Below are 8,603 nucleotides of genomic sequence, written 5' to 3' on the forward strand. Positions count from 1 at the left end.
ACATAAAAGCCTGTCCTGTGCACACTGCCTGTAAATAAGTAAGAGGAAACACACACGTTGCTTCTCATCCCAGCTGTCGGAAGCTCTAAGTCTTGTAACTGTGCACATCTTTGAAGGACTCAGAGCAAGAATCTTTCCAAAATTATTTTACACGTAGTGATTAAATCAATCAACTGAATCAGGATATTTTAATTTCTCTATTGCCAAGGTGATAAATGGGGATTTTAATGCTGTGAGGTATAATATTTGGGCTTAAGAGCATCAAAAGGTGCCCTCAATTTGTGAAGTATTTATGAAATATCTACCATTGCTTACTGGAAATGCTTTCATTTATAGTTTGATATAAAATCCAGCTGCCAAATGAGCTTTCAATGACAACTCTTCTGTCACAGAAACTACTGCTGTTGGCCCCTCTCTGCAGATCTCAGCTGTATGGTTTCCAGTCTGTTATTTCATCTCTTCTCCTGGTGGGAAGTTAGGGCTAAATTCTGGCCCTAGTTTGATACACCCTCTCCTGAATCTGAGCTGTATCACCATGGTGCGGAGGTTAACTAAGGAAACAGCTAGTACCAACATAATACACCAAAAGGGGACTATCTCCTGCTGTGAGGTATTCAAACATTGTCACGTCCCAAACCACAGGAAAGACAGGAATGAAGGGGACTCATCTGGGCCACCAATTTCACTTCTACTAAATCAGTAGTGGTGCAGAAGGTCTCACGGAACATCCTCTACAAAATGTGCTCCATCAATGGCTGACGGTTAAGATCGGGAGGGTTAACCATGAAGAAGGGCCAGACTGTCACCCAGGCCCTCCTCAGCAGGATGGGGGGAGGAAATAGGATGGGAAAGCTTGTCAGTCCAGACAATATCAGGGAGGTTGCTTACCAACTACTGCCGTGGGCAAGACAGACTCCACTTGGGAAAAATTAATCGCATTTACTGCCAAACAAAATAGATTTGGGTGACAAGGAGCCAAGGCAGATATTAAAGCAGCACCTCTCCTCCCCACCCTGCCAGGCCCAGCACCCGCCTCTCCCCCCAGACTCCCCCAGCCCCGCCGAGCGCCGTGGGGGGGACGGGGGTCGGGCAGCACTTACCAGTTTCTCTCAGCTGCTCTGTCCCTCTCACGCCTTCCCTTGCTCCGGCATGGGCTCCCCACAGCCACAGCAGATACTTCCTGGTGCTGGGATCAGCTGGAGCACGACTGTGGTGGGACGCACCCCTGAAGCAGGAGTTTCAGGAAGTAGAGGTGCAGCTCTCGAGCAGGCCCGGCTGCTGGAGCCGCTGCCCTGCTCAAGGCCTTGGGGTTACTCACATTAAAACCTGCACTGCTGTCATGACCAATAACAAAGTGCCTGTGCTTTTACACTTAGAAAAATTTTGGACGTAGTGGAGTGAGTGCAGCCAAGGGCAATGAAGATGAGTAGGGGATGGGAGCATCTCCTGTATGAGGACAAACTGGGAGAGCTGGGCCCCTTCAGCCTGGAGAAAGGAGAGCTCCGGGGATCTTACCAATAAATACCTGATGGGGACAGTAATGATGACAGAGCCAGACTCTTCTCAGTGGAGCCCAGCAAAAGGATAAGAGGCCATGGGCACAAACTGAAGTACAGTCCTCCAGCTAGGCCCCACTGACACAAATGACAGTTCTTACTGTCTCCTCTTCTGCTTTGTTTCCTCGCCAGATTTTCCTTAGGACATAAATAACAAGCTCTACAGAAGCCCCCAGCAGCAATAGCCCACTTCAAGTGGAAGGCAGCCTGAAAGAAACTTGGAACCAAACAGTTAAGTCAAAGCTTTAAACCAGAGAGCCTTCGAGAAGCATGCAGTATTAATTATTTATGTTTAATTTACAAAGGGAAAAGTAAAGATTTGGGGTTTGCACTCGGGCGACACTATAACATAACTTTGCATCAAAGGAGAGCATAGTATTCTCTTTGCATCACCTCATGCAAAATGATTGCATTTTAAAGTGCAGAGCACTCAGGCTTGGCAGCCCCGAGTCACATAAGGCCTCAGTTTTGCTGCTGCACATTGAGTTCACAAAAAACACAAGCAGAGTTTTTAGTCATTAAGCATAGTCATTAAGAAGGCTATCTAGTTAGGTTTTGAAAGCTGAAGTATTGTCCTCAGCTCTTGTCTGCTCTTCTGGGCACACAGGAACCACTGGAAACAGAGACAGATGATTTTTTGTTGTTATCAGCATATTTATATTAGTATATTTTAAAATACACCCTGTGATTATGCAAAGGTCTTGAAAGGACAAGGCCAACTCTGGACAGCTGAGGCTATCTGTGCTAGTATAAATGCTTCTTTGGTATTAGCAGAAGATTGTTTCTCTTCGGAAGAGCAATTACACAAAACAGTGAGGTGATCTGAAGCCTTGTGTAGATGGGTGCACTCCAAACCCTGACCTCTGAGTTAATTATCTTCTTCCCCTCCTAATCAGTGAGCAGAAATAGGATCTCTTTGATACAATTCCACTGAGTTTAGACATCTGTTTTAATATATTTTGACTTGATGCACAGAGACTCACATTTCTCTCTGCTGAAAGAAAGTTCAGGTCATTAAGAGACAGAAAATTGCAGACATTAATGTTACATGAGATTGTATCCACCATGAACAACCATGCAAAAATGACGGTGGTTTTGAAAAGACTAAAAATTTTTCTCTCAGCTTTCATAAAATTCAGTGTCCTTCTGAAAGCTCAAGACTAGGAGGCTAATGGTCAGTACAGACGACAATCAGCTTTCACTTAAACCAATGAGTTTGATTTTGAGTTTGGGTTTTTTTTTTCCCCAACATACCATTATGGGAGTAAGATTGAAAATGACCATAAGACATGTAGAAAACAGATATGCCAAGTGGTGTATTTTGCGTGCAGTGGGAGCTTAGACTCAAGCTTGAATGCTTAGGCTTGATATTTTTAAATACAGAGCTTAACTAAACTTCCAGTGAAGGTGGATTTCTGGAGAAAAAAAGAGTACGTGAAGCTGCTTTTCTCCCTAATTTTTGTCAGTTTCTAGGTGGTTTTGTATAAGTACTGATTCATAAGATTATTTTAATTCTCTCTTTCTCTTTCCTTCATTATGGAGATACTGATTTGTACTCAGGTACAAGAAGATTTTTACCTGCAGAAACATAAAACAAAGAAAAGTTTTTCCTTAAAACCAAAATTGGTGATGGATGAAAAACTTGAATTTCTTGGTTGCAATGGATGTATTTGGCAGGAGACTAAATTAAAACATGCTTGGGAAAAAAGAGTATTATCTGAGCTCCCGCATACACAGGTATGTTCCAGGAAATCTGTCTGTGAGAGTCTCTGCAATGACCAGTATTTGTTCTGTACAGCAGAGATGGAGGACGTCCATCCTTCTCCCCTTTCTCTGTTTGCCTTGGCCAAATCCTCCATCCTGGCATTGGCTAGAGCTTTTTGGATACAGCTTCCACAGCTCATAGTGGTTTCTCGTGGACTGACTAAATGCTTGCTGAGGTTAATCACCATCCTCTGGCCGCTGTGCCAGATAATGCAGGAAGTGACCTGTGCTTTTTGGTGCAATGAAAATGACCGATGCAAAAAAATTCCTCTAACAGAAATAGCAACTTCTAAGAGGGCCCGATGAACATCTGACTGAATGTAATGTACATATCTACATGTATACATGCATGTATGCATATTTATATTCACAATACAAGTGGCAAGATTTAGTAATGCATTGCCTCATATGTACTACTTCATATCATCTAATGGTGACATGTATATTAGCAACAGTGCACTATGTTTTCTAGTAGGATTGGAAGGGCACCTTGAGTCAGGTCGCAAGCATATCCTGCCTTATCACCGCGTCTATTTGGAGTTTTTCTTCTCTTTGCGGTTGTGGCTGTCTTGGCTGAGCCCTGCTTCCCCACAGTGCACAGCGCATTGCCCTCTGGCCTCTGGCGCCTGTGGAGGGGAAGTGGCTGCCAACAAGAGTGCCACCCGGCATCCGAAGGGATTGAGTTAGACCCATTTCATGTTTCTGGATCTTCAGATTCTTGCTGCTCCATGAAAATGGCAGAAAAAAGGGACCCCATTAAAGTCCCTTCATCTGCAAGTTTCCAACAACCAATGCCACAGTGCCCTCCTCTGAGTTCTCCTGACAGCTCAGTTCATGTGGTCTTCTTTAGTTCTCAGTCCCCCTTGGCTCCACAACAGCTGCAGCTTGGGAGCCAGCGTCACTTCAGTGAGAGGTGGGCTTGGGAGAACTCTGAGTCTCGCTGCATTTTGGAGGCACCTCCCTGTAAAGAGCATGCCCCGTGCTAGGCCAAGCATGCGTGGTTTGCAGGGTCTTCTCCATGGTTCTGTGGCCTTCCTGGTAGAGAAGAGAGGAACTGGAAAGGAAAGTATTTTCTCCTGGCCTCCCCTCTTCATGACTAAGCCTTGGCCTCTCTGTGTTTCTACTGCAAAAACAAATCTCAAGGAAGAAACCAGTAAAACCATATTTTCCTGTCCAACCATTACAGATTTTTATGGGGCTGTTTTAAGACACAGGATACCCAAGTGAACAGTTGGCTGGGGAGGTAGCATCTTTCAGTTTCTCCTTTTTGAATAAATAACAACCAGGTATGAAACATAGAAAATAATGTTCTTGTCACATTCTTTTTAAATTTAATTCGGTAATGCAGGCGATTATCAGAGGGTGCTTTTGATGAAAGTTTCCAGAAAAGCAATGGACATTTTACTTTTGTTTTCTCTCAGGAGTGAGTACACCAAGTATGAGATTTTTAGGTTTTCCTTCCCAATCCAAAGAGATGCCATTCAAGCTCTACAAAATCAAGGACCGAAAGCATAGGGAGATACTCACTTCCTGTGTGCCTGCACTAAGCACATCCAACCAGCTTCCCAAGTTCACACAGGAGAAACTGTGGATGTGGCACTTTGTGATGTTGCCCCTTGCCAGTCCCCCTTATCTTCCATGTAGATACTTAACGTTCTGTAAACGTTTATGCTTTTCATCAGAAGCATATTCTGTCATAGTTGCTGGATTCACAGTCCTTCTGAAAAGTGGCCTCTTCCACAGGCATAACTGTGCACTTGGTGTGAGCTCATCCGCATGGAGGAAAGGAGTGTGTTGACTTTCCTATACAGACATTCTAGTGTCAGTCTAATTGAGATGTGGCTATCTCTCTGTTGTAACATGACTGCCATGAAGGCAGTAGCTAAAACATAGGCAAGAGCTTACTTTTATGTTATTAGTACTAAATATGTGAAAACGCAAGTTCTCATGGGGAAAAGAGCACTTTTAAAGCACTTCGCTGGATTTAAGCTGTTTTGGTTTGGTTTGGTTTTCTTTGCTAAAGCTTATTTTATTAAAATAATGATGCTACAATTAGAAGCATAATTACCAAACTCAGCTGTTTTTCTGTAGGAAAAATCACACAATTCGGAGGATTAAAGTTGGGAACAATTACGCTATGATGAGGCAGCCATGCTGAAGATTTCTTGGTCAAGCCAGCCCAGCTTTCTTGTTAAATTCAACAGAAGTAGTGGCATCAATTAAAACAGGACTGTGCTGAAATACGTGAAGAACTAATAATGTTGAAACTGGATAATATGGAGAACACAGGCAAAGGCCTTTACACCTTTGAAGAAATATGTAATACCACAGTGTCCCCTAGTGGAATCTGCCTCCAGAATACCTGGGAGATGGCTGCGGTGCGAGCTTGCATGGGGAAGACTGTCCTGCCGCATCAGACCCACAACATGCCTTTTCCAGAAACCTGTTTCTAACAGACGCCAATGAGCTCTGCCTCAGGGCAAGGTGGAGTTTCCTCTCTCTTCCCTCTCGCCCCCAAATCTTCAACAGCTGTGAAAGAGAAGTCTTTTCCTTGCCCATGGTGGAAGGTGGCATAGACTTTACAGCAAGAGGATATATTAGCGTACCAAAAGGCACTTGGGGGTGTGGGGGTGCTTAAGGGGCTTTTTCAAACCTCTGGTCATTGTGTGTTCCTCAAAATTATCTCACCCTATTTTGAAGTCCTTGCTGCAGTGAAATCTGGGGTCAATGAGACCTACCAGCGGATTGTGGATAGTGCTAACAATTTTCCTTTTGCATTTTAATTCACATTTAATTTTATTTTCACATTTTTATGTTCTCCTTTCCACTTTGTATTCAGTTCCTCTTTCTTCCTATTTTCCTTTTTAAAGCTGTTCTGAGGGCTTATTTTACATAGCATGGAGATGAATGTCATACAATTTTACATAGATCTTGCAGAGATAAATTTCTTCTCATGAACAATCTGTTCACATAGTAATGTATTTGGGATTATAAGTATTCAGAGGCACTTTTTGGTAAAGATGATAACCAATGCCGCAAAGAGGCTCAACAGAAAAGAAGAGCTAAATTCTGTCATTAAACAGTTTACTACTAACAGTAGAACGCATTCTGGGGGAAACATATTGTCTAGCTCTGTGTGCAATGACTTGAATCTGAATGGGCTCTGAATTGAATGAGAGAAGCTGACTTCAAGTGGAAGTCCCCCACATCTTCTCATTAGTTGTATGACAAAATTCTGCTTGGCTTGGCTTGCCTATCCATTCAATATACGTACTCAGAAGTATCAAGATCAAGAATAAATTTGTCTTCTACATTTCTGTTGGGTTTTCTTTTGTATGTTTGCCCTGTGCTGTGGAAAACCATCTGTTCTTGGGGAAGGATAAGGGCAAAATGAGAATGCAGTTCTGTTCTCAACGTGGTGTCAGATGAAATGACAAGAGACCAAGTATTGGTTTTTAACACGATTCCTCTCTGGTTTCAGGAAAGCTGCCACAAGGCACGCCCAAGCAGCCATGATCTAACATGGAAGCCCACACCTTGCAGAGAAATGTGTACTTCCAAGGAATTGAAGGATTAAGAAGGAATGGGAAAGGAGTTCCTAACTCCTCTGGGAACAAATTGTAAACCCAGTTCCAGTGACAACGCTACTTCAGGGGAGTTTTGGTGAATTAAGGAGAACAAAAGAAAAAAAGGAGGCTTGAGTACCTTTTCCTCTCAGCTCACAGGGCCACCAAAGCCACTGTGAACTCAAATCTTCCCTTCGGTGTATCACATTTCTGAGCTGCTCTTCCTTCATGCAGTCTAAGGCATTCCTTTGATTTTGGCAAGAATGCATTACTTGTAGGGGATTTTTTGCTTAGATTACTGGGTGCCGGGGTGTGGAAAAAGAAGGGTCATTGAAATGATGTAGTACTTCTTTGGCATCTCCTTTCGTAGCTTGCTTGTTTTTCTTGTGTTTGTTGGTTGCTTTGTGGCCATGTTGCACAACAAGGTATAAATATATGATGAAATTAGAGAATGGCTTTTGGCAATGTAATGCATTCAAGAGTCTTTTTTCTGTATGCTTGCTGATGACATGAGGCAACTTATATTGAAATGTCTGACAAAAATAAAGAACCTGAGGACACAGAGTTAGGGGTCACGCTCTTCTTTCAGATTCCTTGTAGCACACTGTACTCATATATAAATGGAATGATTATAACCCCTGAATAGCAATCTGCCCTCCCCACCCCCCAAATCCTATGTGAGCAAGAAGAAGGGCCACGCAATACGATAAGTAATCTTATCTTTTGATTGTTTAGATCATGTTGCGCTGCTGGTCTCTAGGCAAGAGTTTGCGAGGGTCTCCCAGGCGATTCTGGGCATTCCAGCCCAAAACCTCTATTGCGAACTGTATCAACAAATCTCAGTAAAGTTACAAAGTTCAAAGCAAGGAGGGGAGGGAGATTTGTATTTCAAAACAAAATTTATTCCACTCATTCACATGCATGCTGTCACATCTACCTAATTGCAAGCAGCTAAATGTGTATTTCCACCTAGACTGGACAGAATTACCTGAGGTGAGATAGAGAACAAGAGACAGAAACTTTGGAGGGCTCTTCACTTCTCCTGGATTGTCTCTGCTTGGGTGTTCTGAGAAGCTGCATGTAGATGTGATCTTGATGAAGTGCCAGTGTGAGTGCCTTTAACAGGGGAGGTTTAGGTTGGATATTGGAAAAAAATTGTTTACTTAAAGGGTTGTCAGGTATTGGAACAGGCTGCCCAGGGAAGTGGTTGAGTCATCATCTCTGAAGGTATTAAAATAGTGTGTAGGCAAGGTACTTCAGGACATGGTTTAGTGGGCATGGTTGATGGTTGGATTCGATGATCCTGAAGGTCTTTTCCAACCTAAATGATTCTATGATTCTATGAACACGTGCCATTCTCACAGCCCTTTTTCTGCCAGTCCTGAGGCTTTTGTGCTCAGATGTTCCCCTTCCTACTTGGCCATACCAATCACTGAACCACAGAACCGCTCCTACTAGAAGAGGACTGAGGAGGTCTCTTGTCCCAGCACTGGCTCTGGGAAGGGTCAACAATGAATATAGACCTGGATACTCTGGGTTGTGGCCACTCAGGACTTGCAGGCTGACCTCCAGGCTCAGGAATCCCACAACCTCTCTGGGCATGCCACTCCAAGGCTTCATGATCCTCACGGGGATTTTGGTTTTGATTCCGTATCTCCAGCCTGAACCTCTCGAGTTCCAGGAGATGCCACCATCTCTCACCCTCCCACCAGGCAGG

Source organism: Accipiter gentilis, chromosome Z (assembly GCF_929443795.1).
Source record: "Accipiter gentilis chromosome Z, bAccGen1.1, whole genome shotgun sequence".
Lineage (NCBI taxonomy): Eukaryota > Metazoa > Chordata > Aves > Accipitriformes > Accipitridae > Astur > Astur gentilis.